Consider the following 15857-nt stretch of genomic DNA (forward strand, 5'->3'; position numbering starts at 1 on the left):
TGCAGCTAATGAAATTGAGACTAGATAACTTGTCCAGGGTCATTCAACTGGTGAGGGGTGGAGTCAGGACTCAAAACCCCCATCTGACTCCAAAGCCCATGTGCATAACAAGTGCTCTGTAGCAGACTGGAATGCCTCCCCTGTGAAGCAGAGTGCTCGCAGAACTATCTCAGCACATGCGCTGATTTTTTTGAATTGTTAAACGGATAGATCTTTTGTGGGTCACTAGCAGATGCTGAAGACGTTTTGCTGCCTTGAGTTGCAATCTCTAAATCGATTGCATAAAGAATGTCTATTTCCATTAAAGCTAGGATGGTGTCCTAAAAACAGTCTTAATCAAAAGTTAGTTAGCATTTTTTTCATCTACCAATCAATCCCCAAACCAGAAAACGTCAAATATCAAGATTTGTCATGTTGCCTGGGCAGTAGAAAATGCTTATCAAGTACACAAAGATTCAACACTGCCGGCCCACAAGCATCGAATTGGCCTCTGTGACTCACCTGTCTTTACCTGTAACCACTTAGGTCAGACAATTCAAAGGCAAAGATTCATTACCTGTCTTTTTAGGCATCTTTGCCTTTCTTCTCCCACTCTACAGTTCCCACATGCATTTTTACACATATATTTTTCTTCTATGTGCAAACTGGAATTTGGAAATACAATTTTTACTGTCTCATAGCTCACAAATTCTAGAAGCAGAATCAGATAGCAATCAAATATTTGGCTGATATGATCAAAATGAATCTGGAATAGTGATCAGATAAAGGGTCAAGGATCTGTGGGTTGGGGATGTCATGGGCACATATGCCAGGGATCTATGGGACTTCAGGGCAGAGGGACTGGGGAGAGAAAGGCCAGAGTTAATAAATTCAACAATGGGGAGATTCGCATAAACCAGGGATTCTCTATGGATTGCAATCATACATCTATTCATTTTCGCCCTATCCATGGCCCTGCTTTTCAGTAACAAGGATAAGGTAACAGATTAGCTGTCACCACAACAAGCAGGAAAGACCATTGTTTCTGAAGACTAGAAGAGAAAGTAAATCATTATTAATCAAATGATTTGGAATGGTTGTTAAGACACAGAGAACAAAAAGTTTTATATCCTCTAGGGTGTTAGGGTGTGTCCCGTAAATGTTTCACCCAAGTTGCCATTCAAATAATTAATATAACCTTACTGAGTACCTTCACAAGCATGGTTTATATGTGGAACACCATTATTTGTGTGGTCCAGTCATTATTAAGCTTAGGTGTTGATAAAAATCCACTGATTTGGGATATTTGTTTCAAATTCGGAGACTTCTTCACACATCAAGGCCAGGAATCTGAATTTTTTAACAAGTCACCTGGGTGATTTTGATGAACTACATTTTGAAAAATGCTATCATAAGACTGTGGAGTGCTAAGGATGCAATGGTGACTTGGAGCTAAAAATGAATTCTTGTTCTACTACAGACACACATTAAGAGAGCTAAATGAGCTGTCAGAGGTGCATATCCTGAAAATCTCCATTGTTACCTAAATAAATAATTGGCAACACCACCATCTTTTGTAGAGAAAACAAGGAAATATTTAGTTCATTCCACCTATTGTAATTTCTATGCTACCATATGAAATTTTAGCAACACTCAAAAAATGGCCCCCCAAATCTCCAGCATATTAATTATCACCCTCCGAGATGAGATTTCTATTTCTCTTCCAAGGCTCCATGAATGGATACAAAACATGACTCTATATGACAGGTTAACCTTAAAACGAGAGCTACTATTTATTGAATGTCAAGGACTGTTTTATAAGCAGTATTTATTTAATTCTCACAACAAACATTATAATCCCCATCTTATATTTTTGGGACACTGAGGCCTAGTGCATGGCAGGTGTAAGAAGTTGGTTCAACTAGTAAATAGTGGAGCCAGTGTTTGAAGGCCTTCTCATTCCAGGGGCACCATCTCTTAAGCGCCAAGCAATTCTGCCTCCACCGGGAGCCTTAGTTCATACACACCCTGCGATCATGCACAGATAAAGCAAATATCAATACAAATTGCATAGCTTACTGACCATGCACAATCCCAGTAGAATAACAGGTCTATTCCATAAGAAATGACATAAAATCAAAATGTAATTATACCTCTCCAAAATATAAATAAAAACTAAAATCTACATCAATATTAGTGTTTGTGATTCTTACCAGACATGCTTAACTATGGAAATAGTCATTCTGTTGCCAGAACATAAACTTTTTTTTGTTCAGTGTAGCTGCCACCTGAAACCTCCAGTGTGTAGTATTCCCTGACATATCTTCTTATAACCACTAATACTTACTTTTTTGCTGAATACTCCTAATACATTTAGCTTCTAACTGAAATTTCTCAAGCAAACAAAATAATCTCTTCCAAGCACTCACGACTAGAACTTAAAAAGAATAATACTGACCACACAAATTATAAAAAGGGCACAAGCCAAAGTGGCATTTTCTTTTGCATAGAATATCAAGTTAATCTAAATATCTAAAGATCCCATAATGCAGTCATTTCCTCAGACACTAAAGAAAAGCTCTTTACTCTTTGAAACAGCTAAACCTTTTGTACCCTCAGATCATGCCTTTACTCCTCCACTTTGAGATTCCTCCAGCATCGCAAGCTGCTTTGCCCTGCCTCCACCCTATTCCGAAGAACATTTTGTATTATGCTGTGTATTACATCTGTCTCTGCTGCTGCACCATAAGTTCCATTATTAGCTCAAGAACCACATCTGTTTAATGTCTCTTGCAATAACTGTAGTATCTGGTACCGAAAAGGCACTCACTAAATCTAGAGTGAATTAATGAATGACCAATGAAACTTCATGGTGAAACTCAGTGGATCCTAGGACCTAGATCTTTCTTCGCCCACACCAGGATAAGAATTGGAACTTTATTGGATGCTTCTTTCTTTTTTATTTCAAACAGGATTAAAAAGTCACTGGATTCTCAGATAACCACCAACACCTTGCACCAGCTCTTCTCTATTTCATCACTTTGAGATACCTGTGGGAAAGGAAGTTCTCCTTTTGGGTGCTAGAGACAACTCCTGTCAGTGAAGGCTACAGAGCCCTTGTATCCTGGATAGAGGGGTGGAGAATTGAATAGTGAGGCTGTTTGTTGCCTGCTTTTCTCCTCTGAACAAAACAAGTATGACTGGAGAACAGGAATTGTCATAATTAATGTTTTGTAGAAGGACACATGCTGAGTGAACCTAGTGCAGAGACCTAGGTATTGCTGAAGAGCTTTCTTCTTACTATTTAGAATTATATATTGAGGGAAGGTTTCTTTTGTATTTATTCCTTCTCCTTCTCAACCCCTACTCAGGTCACATATAAATGCAAAGTCAGAGCCAAGGGTGCTTTCTGAAGTCATCCCAATGTAACTTCTCTTAGAACATATCCTTCTTGCTTCCCTCCCAAGTTCTTTCCATCTTTCTATTCTCCCCTCCCTCCTGCATCATGACAAGCAACATCATTTCATTTTCCCTTCTCTGGCCCCCAGGTCAACACTTTAACAAACCTGTAACAGTCAAGTTTGTGATATTTGGAAAGAGCATTTTGGCAACTGAACTTATTAGAATGTTTTATTGGGAATGATGAAAAAGATGAGATGGTAAGAAAAAGTGTGAATGATAGAAAGGGAAAACATCCCTTTCCAAATAGCTTAGTACGTTTTTTTAAGATTTATTTATTTATGCATACAAGAACTGGGGTACAGGCCAGAGGTGTGTGTGTATGTGGGGGGGGGGGTGAGAGGATTCACCAGAGACAGAGTGGGGAACAAAACAGGCAGATTGACTGAAATACACGGCTGAGGAGAGGAGCAGGCGAGTCAGGAGAGGTCTGCTGCGCCATGTGGGTATCTCCCTAGCCGGGGATCGAACTCATGCTGCAGTGGCTACGGATAGCTTCATAAGTTCATAAGTTGTGTCCTAACCCCTTGCACCACCCGGGAGACCTAGCTAAGTACTTTTAAAACTAGAGTCAATTCTTCTATTGTAAAGAGACTCCAGCTTAATTTTGGGAAATGTACATAATGCCTCCTTTTTGAGAACTGTCACATTGTTCTTTTTTAAAGCTGTCCTTTCTGCTAGGCCAGTCTCATTGTATTTGGTTTTTTGTCAGTAACTCATACATAGTGAAGGCGAGCCTAGATAGAGGTGACTTCCTATGAAAACCCTCAACACAACCTCATCCCACCCTAACTTTAAGTCCTTGTTTTAGTTAATATCTCAATTGTATGCCTCTCTGCCCTATCCCACTTCAGGAAAAAGCAAGCTTTCTGCCAGCTGTACTTCCTGCATCGCCACTGCACCTTCAGACAATGCCCCTGGCCCATTGCCTATCTCTAAACGTTGATAATCCCACTTCATTTGGGGTTTCAATTATAGCTTTCTATTGGTGGTTCTTTGCTGTAACCTTACCTGTGCTGTGATTCTAATAAATCCTCCTTTTCTTCAGGTAGTTTGAGTAGATTGCTGTAGAATGTGATAGGAAGTAAAAAATAAATTAAAAACAAATTAAGAGACCACCTAGACTCTCTAAACAGGCTCAGATTTCCTAACTTTATTAAATAATACCTGAGAGTCTTCAGAAAATATGCAGTTAAGTTCCAACAGTAGAAGACCAATTGAAATTCCTCCGGAATGTGTCAAGGAATACAACAGATAAACATATAAAGAAATAATTTATTTCCAAATATATGTGGGTATAAAATCAGGCTGTAAAACAGTCTGAGGAATTATAGTTAAATTTTTTGGGATTGGGGAACTGGGGGAGAGGGAAGGTGGATTCTACTAATTATAGGGTGGTAAATGAAACACGGAGACAAAAGATTCTAGAGAGCGCCATTATATCTTCCCATCTCCATGCTCACTGTTTTTGCCTACAAACACCAAAAGAGTAGTCCTTCAAAATAAGTGAATCCTTTCTCCTCGTCCAGTGACACTGATAGCAATGGAGGTGATGGACTTTATTTTCATGTCTGGTTAGCCTTATCATCTTGAGTCCCCCCAACATTTTTACAATTAACTTCTCTTCTTCCTTAAGTTTATCTGAGTGGCATTATTGTCCTTGAAATGAAACAAAATGAAATGAAATGAAGGCTGACTAAGATAGGCAGTATGTACTTAGAAAAAGGATGAAGTGAACTAGAAGCCAGCATGGACTCACTAAACCTAGTGTAAAACTATGTAGCTTTTGCAACAATATTGGTAAACAATTGTAAGGCGGCCAAATATTGGTAAACAATTGTAAGGTGGCCGTTGCAGATGTTATAGATTCTTCTTTTCACCTGTCCAGTATCTATTTGCCTCCTTTTATTTTTTTTTTAAAGATTTATTTATTTATGCATACAAGAGCAGGGATATAAGCCAGAGATGTGGGGGTGAGAGGATCCACCAGAGATAGAGTGGGGGACAAAACAGGCAGACTGACTGAGAGGAGCAGCAGGTGAGTCCGGGGAGGTCTGCTGTGCCATGCAGGATGCTTCCTGGCAGACCAGGTATTGAACTCATGCTGCAGAGGCTGCAGATTGCTTCAAGCTATAGTGCTTAACCCCTTGCGCCACCAGGGAGGCCCTGCTTTCTTCTTTAAGTTTTCCAGATTTACTTTGGGAATCTAAAAGTCTTCTATGTATGCAAATTTTTTCCTGTTGTTTTCTGAAAGTTTACTTTTATTTTGAAACTATATTTGATACATGCAAGGGAATAATGAAACACCTCTGTAAGCTATAAAGGAACACCTGTGAATCCAGCAAGCACCGGAATGTTACAGAATGTTTTGAACACAATGCATCCACCTAAACATTTGTCTTGACTCAATGCCCTGCCTCCCCCACCACGACTCCCTCCTCCCCACACCAAAGAACCATGCTAACTTGATGGGAAGGTGGAGCAAAGTATCCTTTCTACTCTGGCCAAAGGATATATATAAAATTTAGGCAAAGGCAACTGGACTCTTATTAATCTCCTTCATCCCACTCTCTTTGATGGTAAAAAGAACAGAAAAGAGTTTAAGCAAATTCATTATAATGAAGATAGTCTCACCTAACCTGATTTCATCCCCAGAGTTAGTGTCCATGGGCTTTCAGAGATCTGGTTTTCTAGTATTCCTTTTATTTCTAAAGAGCCAGCCCATATCTTTGCATAATTTTCCATTTTCTTTTTAATTAACCAGAGTTTGTATACCTGACTCACCAAAGAATTCTTCTCAGATAGTATTACTGAATGAAAATTTCATAGTTTTTTTTAAAAGATTTATTTATTTATGCATACAAGAACTGGAGTATAGGCCAGAGGTGCAGGGGGTGAGAGGATTCACAAGACAGAGTGGGGAGCAGAACAGACAGACTGACTGAGATACAGTGCTGAGGGGAGCAGCAGACAAGACAGGAGTGGTCTATTGCGCTATGTGGGTTCAGCTCCCTGGCTGGGGATTGAACTCATGCTGCAGTGGCTGCCAATAACTTGATCGTGCTGTGTCTTTAACCCCTGTGCCACCAGGGAGGCCCTCATTGTCTTTTGATAATGCTATGTTTTTTCCTGAGTGGGCTACCAAAAAAAAAAATATGGACAGGATGAGAATGTAGTTACAAAATAATGGTCAACTCTGGGGAGAAATGGAGGGGAACTAAACCAGAAAATGGGACTCAATTATATATGTAATGTTTTATTTCTTTTTTTTTTTAAGATTTATTTATTTATTTATACAAGCACTGGGTACAGTCAGAAGCGCTGGAGGGTGAGAGAATTCACCAGAGCCAGAGAGGAGAGCAGAGCAGGCAGACTGACGAAGTACACTTCTGAGGGGAGCAGCGGGCATGGCAGGAGAGGTCTGCGTGCCATGTGGGACCCTCACCGGTGGCCAGGGATCGAACCAGCGCTGCAGAGGCTATGGGCAGCTTCGCAACCCAGCACTCAACCGCTGCGCCACTGGTGAGGCCTTGTAAAGTTCTAGTTCTTATAAGGAAATCTCAGGCAACATAATATGTTAAGTTGTAATAAAGCTCTTGTATGACATCTATATTATATACTCAATGCATTTTTTAGGTTTGTATTTTAACAATTAGGTGAAACTAGTAGCTTCTATCACAGGTTCAAGAACTGTGGCCATGTAACTAACTGGATCCTGCGGTGCCAGAGGCCATGGGGCATGCAGGCCTGCAGGCAGTCTCCTCCCACCCCCAGTGCAAATCAGGTTTGAGCACAGAGCCCCCAGGGCATCAGCTTGGGCTGCAGCAGTGAGTTTCCCTCTGCTGCCCAAGTGCGCCTGAGAACCCGCTGGCTCAGTCCTGTCAAAACTGGTGGACGCCCAAGCTACCCCAGGGCATTCAACTCCAGAGCTGATGTAGCCCCAGCCAGAGCCAGAGCAAACTTCAGAGTGGGAGGCAAAGCCCCCCTAGCTCCTGGCCCAGGGCCACAGCCACATGAAGGAGCTTGAGCTCTACTGGACCAGCTCCAGCACGGTGGCTCCTTGGAGCCAAAGGCAGAGCGGAATGTCTGGACAACATGGTGTCTAGGAGCCCACCCTGTAGCAGAAGGGACCCATGTCCCCCTGCTGCTGCAGGTGCACCCCCGCTTGCATTATCACCTAGACCCACTGAAGGGGTATCATCCTCAGTGTCCCTCTGGGCCCCACTGAGGCCCACTCTGGCTGTGCTCCTTGGAACCCACCATCCCGTGAACCTGCCCTGAACTCAGGAAAGATTAGGTCTCTCCAGGCCCGTTTTGTATCTGGTGCCTGGATCATAAACAGACCAATCAATTTAGAATTCAATAGACCAGTTAGGTTCTAGCTCAGTTTGTGAGTAAATTATTTTTGTTGAAAAATGGAAGCTGGCCTCCCTGGTGGCCTAGGGGTTAAGTCTCAGTGTAGTCACCGCTATGGACTATGTTTGATCCCTGGCCAGGGAGCTAATCCACATATGGTGCAGCAGCTCTCTCCTGAAGCCTGCTGCTCTCCTTAGCAGTGTATCTCAGTAAATCCACCTGTTCTGCTCCCACTATGTCTCTGATGAATACTCTCACGCCCCATGCCTCTAGCCTACACCCCGGTTCTTCTGCACAATAAATGAATATTAAAAAAGAAAAATGGAAGCAAGCTGATTGGTGCTAACAGAATCCAATCAGACACTTAGAATTGAAAATGGTCCAATCAGGCTTATAGAGTCGGGGACCCTGAAAGAGGACAGAGCAAGAACCAGTTCGATTCATTCTGTTCCTGGCTTCCAAAGAAAGAAGTATTCAGCAGCCAGACTCTGAAGAAGAGTTCCATCAAGTTGTTGATCTGTGTGGGATTCACCAGACCTCCTTACACTTGCAGACCTATGTTGACTTTCACAGGCTGCTGCACCTGTCTCTGACGTCACCTACAGTGCGCACCACTGTCCTAGGGCCGATAGCTGTTAGCTATTGGTTCCTACCAGTAGCTCACCAAGAGCTGTTAATAGTAATATATCTGACGCCACTCCTGGCGACCGATGGTAAATGGCATTACTGGCCAGTGCTGTCCACCATTGTTGACAGGTGACTGGCACTCTGTTCAGAAACCTTTGAGAGCTGTCCACTGCATCTGATTGTCAGGCACTGTCTCTTGGTGCTGTTGTCTCCACTGCTGTCCAGCCCTGCCTTCAGACTGTTGCTGTGGCTGCTGTGCTGCCATCTCAGCAGGTCCACCTATGAGCACCTACAGCTGCCACCATGAATTGGATCCTGGCCCACTGCTTGCTGGTGTGTCACCAGCTCTAGGCCTTTGTTGATGGGATGGTACTATCTTGCATGAGCAGCCTTTGTTTGGAACTACTGAACACTCTAGATACTGTTTGAGACAGCTGGTAACTGGTGGCCTTAGAAACTCTTTCCTTTCCCCCAATATCTTGTTTGTTAAATAAACCCCACTGGTGTCGAACCCAAGCCTCAGTGCTCTTGCAATCAGAGCACATGGGTGGGAACCCATAGGCAATGACCTGTCCCCCTCTTTGGCACTCTTTTTTAATTACTGTTTTTAGTACTATTTCAGCCATAGAAGTGTTGATTAGTGATCAATGCCACCCTATTCGAAGGTATGTGCTCTGGTCTTAGACAGTGTAAAGAAAGCATTAAATTTGTGAATGAACCAATGATGAGATCAGTAGTAAACACGTTGGGTGGAATAATCAGCATACAAAAAGATGTTTGCAAAATGAAATTCTGGGCTGAATCTCATCAGCCAAAAAAACAAAGACGAAAACTGCAACTTGTTGAGGGCTTATATGACAAGCACTTTCAAGTATGTATTATTTAATCTTCACAAGAACCTTGCGAGGTACATATAACCATCCCCTTTAGATGTGAGGTACTGAAGCGAAGGCAGATGATATAATTTGTCCAAGTTCACAAACTAAATAAATGCTAGAGCAAAGCTATGAATTCATGTTGTTTCAATTCCAGAGTCAAGACCCTTAACCAGATTTTTGCCTCAGTTTCTTCCCCCCTCCAATAAACCATGTAATTCACACAGAGGAGGCATGGTTTACTAGCTCGTGTTTCAATTTTTTTTTTTTTTGAGAATAAGCATATTCTTGGTCAGCAGTGATTTGACTGCCAAAAGTTCCCTCATAAGCTGCAATTGTAGAAATTTTGTATCAAGGATAGGGAGTCATGCTCATGCTGTTCTGCACAGTGCCTCAGCCCCCACCTGCTGTTGATACTCAACTTGTATCAATATCAACTTTGTACAAAACAAAGACAACAGGCAGGGTCTGAAAGGAGACCAAGGATAGAAAATGGAACCCTGGGAAGAATGTTTTAAGAAAGGAACTGTGTGCCTGGAAAATGCACAACTCACAGCAAGAGTTAGTCCTGCTAGCTGTCTTCACAAATTTCAAGAGCCACATGGAAGAGGCATTAGACTGTTGTGTGTGGCCCCAATGGAATAGAAAAAGGAATAGTGAGTAACACTTAAAAGAGGAGAGAAATTATGTTAAATAAGGGGAAGAACTGTGGAGTGGTCAAACCTTCAGAAGACTTCCAGAATAGATCATTTTAGGAAGAAGGGAGTTCCCAGGAGCTGGATGTGTCATAGACATTGCTTGGTTCCTTGTTGGTGATGATGTTGAAGTTTCTAATGAGATGGTGGCTAGAAGGACCATTTAATGCTAATGCTAGTGCTTACAGACTTTATTATCAAATCCATTAGTGTAAAATCATCGTCCACTTAGAGACCTATTTTTATAGTATGATCCTTAAGTGACTCCTTGGTGACTTCCTTCTCCTCCCCACAATCCCACAAAGACAGAAAGCTTGCAGAACTAGATGTTAAAACTAAACTATTTCTGCTACTAGTTGTATAATGTTGTGGGAATTATTTAACATTCTTCTGCTACAATATTTTCATCTATAAATAGGTCCCTCTATCTGTCTCACTACCTCATGTGGATTTTAGTGAGTATGGTAGGCCACCCAGATTAAAAATTCAAATAATATGCAGAAAATTAGAAAATTCAAATAATATGCAGATTGAATGATGACTATAATACAAGTTCTGTTTGCCAACATTCTCTGTCACCTCTCTTCTATCCTTCTTAGAGTCATTTGGTTTGCTTGTTTTGTTCATTTGTTTTAAACATTTTTTTATTTTTAATTTTATTTTATATATTTTTAACATCATTTTTCATTTTTGTACAATGTATGCATTTTCATCATGGTTATATTCCCCATACAATTCCTACCCCCTTTATTTTGACCCTAATACCTACCCCCCCACTAGTGTGTCTCTGGTTTATAGTTGCTTGTTGATTTTGATTTTCACTTTATTAGAATTAGTCTTTTTTCTGGTCCCTTATTTAGGTTTTCTAAATTCCTGATAACGAGTGAGACCATCTGGTATTTTTCTTTTTCTTTCTTGCCTATTTTGCTGAGCATGATCCCTTCCAGCTCCATCCATGTTGCTGCAAAATTGCATGAGTTTATCTTTTTTGATTGCTGAGTAATATTCCTTTGTGTATATGTACCACATCGTCTTGATCCAGTCATCTATTTTTGGGCATTTGGATTGTTTCCATAGCTTAACTATTGTAAACAGTGCTGCTATAAACATAGGGGTGCGGGTACCCTTTTGAATTACATCTTTGTTGAGTTACTGTTATGTGTAGGCCATGTGCAAGTTACCTTGTTAGCCACCAAAGGAAAACAAAATGATAAAAGGATGTCATTTTCTTCAAGGTGTTTGCTATCAGAGTTTTGGATCTAAACACACAAATAATATAATGCAATCAAAGGTATCTGAATGCCTTAATGGGCAATGTAGGTAAAATGCTATGGGAAGTTCACAGGAGAGTAGGCACCATAATGTTGGCCTAGTATCACTCTATTCTGTCTTATCTCCAACCTTGCTGGATTCCAATAGAATCTGGTTCTCTTCAAGATTATGAATTTTTGCATTGATGCTGAGAAATGACTCAACTGTCTTGAGTTCCAAATTTTAGTTCCTTTGCATTGGCCTTGAGGAGAGAGATGATTTTCCCTATTTTTCTCTGAGGAAAAAAAAAAGTGAAGCTGAGCAAGGTCAAGAACAAGTCAAACATGGTAATGTAAGGCAGACCCTCATCACTGAAACTAACTAATTTCAATGCACAGAACAAGGGTTGTTTCAAAGAGTGTATTACAAGTTTGCTTTATTAGGTGCTTCATAATGGTCACCCAATAGTATGTATGCTTGCTTTACCCTGGAATCAGGCTGAGGTTCTTTCATTTGCAGAGATACTGAAGTTAGAAGAATGTAGGCTAAAGGGTCATTGCAAACACTAGGTAAGTTGCAACAGGTTCCATAAACTCTATTTGATGATGGTTATGTCTTAGAAAACTTTCTGTAAAACAAATGTTATTGGCTTGGATGTGTGAAAAAGAAATAAAAATAATATTTAGTGAATGTGTAGTATGTTCCCAACAAGTCTGAAATATATAATTTATGGTTACTTTATCTTATACCTACCTTAAAAATAAGGAAACTGAGTTTTAAAGTGACTAGGAAATTTTTCCAAGGTTACATAGCTAGGAGGTAGTGAAATCAGGATTTGAATTAGGATTGTATAAAGGAGTAGTGTATAAATAAGGGAAAATAATAAAATGTATCATAGACACTTAAACATATTTATACAAGTATTTAAATTTGCTTCCCCAAAATTATTCCATGTGGTTTATAAAATAAAATCAAGAAAATGGACAATCAAGGGAATGAAAAGGAAGAATATGTTAACCGTGTGAGCTGATCCTGTAGTTGATTGATTTGTGAAATGTAAGAATAAAAAGGGAAAAATGTAGATTCTTTTTAAGGTCATTTTTACACAGGGAACCAATAGTTGTTTTTTTTTTTTTAATAACCCCACATTATAAAAATAAAAGAACCCACATTTTTATAACCCTACATTATAAAAATAAAATAAACTCTATGAAAGTAATGATTTTTCATGATCACATTTTTTATTTTTGAGTATCACTGGCATTAAAAATTTCTTCATATTCTTGAATGAGAAAATAAAAAATCTAGAAGGTGTTTTTTTAAATAAATAAAGGTGTTTTTTAAAATGCTACATTAAATTTAGCATCTTCCTTTCCTTATTTAGTAGTAAGACCCTGAAATTATATTCCATCACTTCTCTTAGGAGCAGGTAATTTTCCTTTTCTAGAAGACGGCATGCACTAGTGCCCAGCACATGAATCCTTCTCAATAAATGGCCTGCAAAGGAATATTGAATGATGCCTACTACATCACCAACATATATAAAGTCTTTTAAAAAAAGGATCCACGCAACCTGAAGACTCTGTGGACCCACTGGTTTTCCAATGAGGCACTTGTGTGTGCTGCTTTATGCTCTTGCATCAGCCCTGATTAGTTAGAACTTTGTGCTGTTGCAGGTCTTCAAACTGAAAAGAAAAACTCTGGGGCACGTGCTTAGTCTTAAACTTTGCATTACAGGAGTGTGGAGAGAAAAATTTAAAACTCTTAAGTTGTAAATTTTTATCTCAGGGCCTTGCATTTAGTTTTTTTGTGAGTTATGCTTTATAATAATAAATCCATGCAGAGGTGCATTTTAAAAAAATGTACATATAGGGCCTCCCTGGTGGTGCAGCAGTTGAGCGCTGGGCTGCAAAGCTGCCCACAGCCTCTACAGCGCCGGTTCAATCCCCGGCTGCCGGCGAGGGTCCCACATGACACGCAGACCTCTCCGCAGCGCCCACTGCTCCCCTCAGCAGTGTACTTTGTCTGTCTGCCTGTTCTATTCCCCGCTGTGGCTCTGGTGGATTCTCTCACCCTCCCGTGCTTCTGACTGTACCCAGTGCTTGTATAAATAAATAAATAAATAAATAAATAAAATCTTTAAAAAAAAAAAATGTACATATAAATATACACATATTAAGGGTACATGCTCAGACATCTTATGGATAGCAATGTGTGATCTGAAAGTTTGAAAACCAAAGACACAGCTCTATATCATTCTTTAAATCTAGGATTCAAGAACAACAAAATCTTCACAACCATAAAGAAGTAATGTTTTCCTATGGTTGGGATGGGGTGTGTGTGTGGGGAGTTGGCTGATCTTTTACATATTTTTTGTAAGTTAAATATACTAGCAAATAATTGAAATGTTCAGCAATTGAAGATAGTAAATTGCATTGATTTTTTTTTTCTCTTAAAAAAAGGAGTTATAGTAAAATCTCGAGAAAGCTTTTTTTGGTTATTCTTCCATTTGACTTAGTCCCTGAGGTTTGTCATTTAGAAGGAAGGACTGTCCAGTTATTCAAAGATTGTGCTGGTTATTATGAGTCCCAGATTTCCCTTCTTTCTCCACCAGTACTCTGTCTAATATCCGAGCAGGTTACATAATTTATCCCTGTCTCATCTTTTTTATGGGTAAAAGAGATAATAACACTAAGCATGGACCTTCTAGTAATGCAGTGTGAATAAGGAACACTTTGTTCCTTCCTCCCAACTAAATGAGATTGTTTTTAATACAGCATTTAATACTATCACTGTAAAATACTGATTTTATATACTTGTTTCCTTTTTTAAAAAAAGATTTATTTATGCATACAAGAGCCAGGCCAGAGATGGGGGGTGTGTGTGAGAGGATCCACCAGAGACAGAGTGGGGAACAGAACAGACAAACTGACTGAAACACACTGCTGAGGGGAGCAGCAGGCAGGACAGGAGAGGTCTGCTGCACCATGTGGGTGATCCCTGGCAGGCTGGCCATTGAACTCCTGCTGCAGAGGCTTTGGCCCCCTTCACAGTGAGGTGCTTAACCCCTTGCGCCACCAGGGAGGCCCTACTTTTTCCCTTATAAAAATTATTTTCCTTTATACAAATAAAGGAAACATCACACGATTTTTTTTTAAAGATTCATACACTTAGGTTTTCGTAGTATCTGTTTTTCTTTCCCACTCTTATACACATGTACAACACACACAAGCTCATTTGATAACTTTATGAATGTGAGAGAAAATCCTGAAGATGACATCAGGGAAATAAAATGGGATTTAAAATAAGTTGTTTTTTTCCATCTTTCCTTTAAATTTAAAAGCCATGCATTTAGGCCATAAAATTATAGCGTTAGTCTTCAAAATGTGCACGTTTAAGAAGAATTCACAGACTCTAAATCAAAAGAAAGAATTAAAAAAAATCTAGGAAACATTTAATGCCTGGCACAAAGTAGATGCTGAATAAACAGTGATGGGAATCTGGGAATAGCTTCTTAATTTAATCTTAAAACAAGAAAATTTGAAAACAAAATCCAAAATCAACTCTGTGCACTAAAGAAGCTAGGGTAGTTACTCAACAATGTTCAGCTACTTTAAGAGTTGGGTCTAAAATTTATTCCTCCTAATTTCCAGTATTTTTCCTCAGTAACCTGTTGACTTTATATTGGACTGTCAACTAGAATCTGTCAAGGATGCATCACAAAAAAAAAAAAAAAAAATTCAGAAAAAAGAGGCTTAGGATTCACTATCTGCAAAAGTCATCCAAAATGTGATGTTCACGCATTATGAAATTAGTAAACTGAAAACCATATGGATATAGTACGCAAAATTCTAAATCTTGCACATACTGACTCAAAAGATCCATTTTTGAGCAAAAGGGTCAACAGCTGATCTTCCATGACTTATTCTACGTTACAGCTCTGTTCGTGTGACCACACAGGTGATCGGCAGTCCTCTGGCCAGCTAAAAGTAGACTGGCTATTTCAGCAAAATGTTTACCGTTGTTTCGGTGTCCAGTTGTATTGATTTTTCTGAATTTCCCTACGAACGAGGCATAGACAACCCCAATGCATCCTAGTCCTAATAAACTTATCTTGTGCTGTTTTGGCCTATGTGATAGCTAACCCATTGGCAAAAGGAATCTAAGCTGATAATAGCCTTTGGGCCACTTGTTAGCCAGGTCATGCTGTAAAATCCTAACACAATGCACGTCTCTTCCATGGGGCACCACACGGCAGCGATTAAAAAAAAAAAAAAAAAAACCCTCACTTCCATATCCAGTGGAGTTGTAGTTTATTACTATAACCCTCCCAAGTCAAAAGGACACCAGTTTCGAGCCTTGCAACTTGGTGCAGACAGCGTCCCCGCCCCGTACCCTACTCTGCTGGGCCTCTCTACCTGTCCTTCCCTACTGTCTACAGGTCCCGAACATTAGAAAACAGAAAATATGATGATCTTTGTGTGTCTCTGTAAAATGTGTGTATGTGTGCGTGTGTTTGGGTGTAACGGGCCTCCTGTTTGGCCGCGCGGCCTGTCTGTCACGGCGCGGGCCAATGGCAGGCTGCCTTATATAAAATGAGTGTTTTCAGTCTCTC

This window comes from Talpa europaea (assembly GCF_964194135.1).
Source record: "Talpa europaea genome assembly, chromosome: 4".
Classification (NCBI taxonomy): domain Eukaryota; kingdom Metazoa; phylum Chordata; class Mammalia; order Eulipotyphla; family Talpidae; genus Talpa; species Talpa europaea.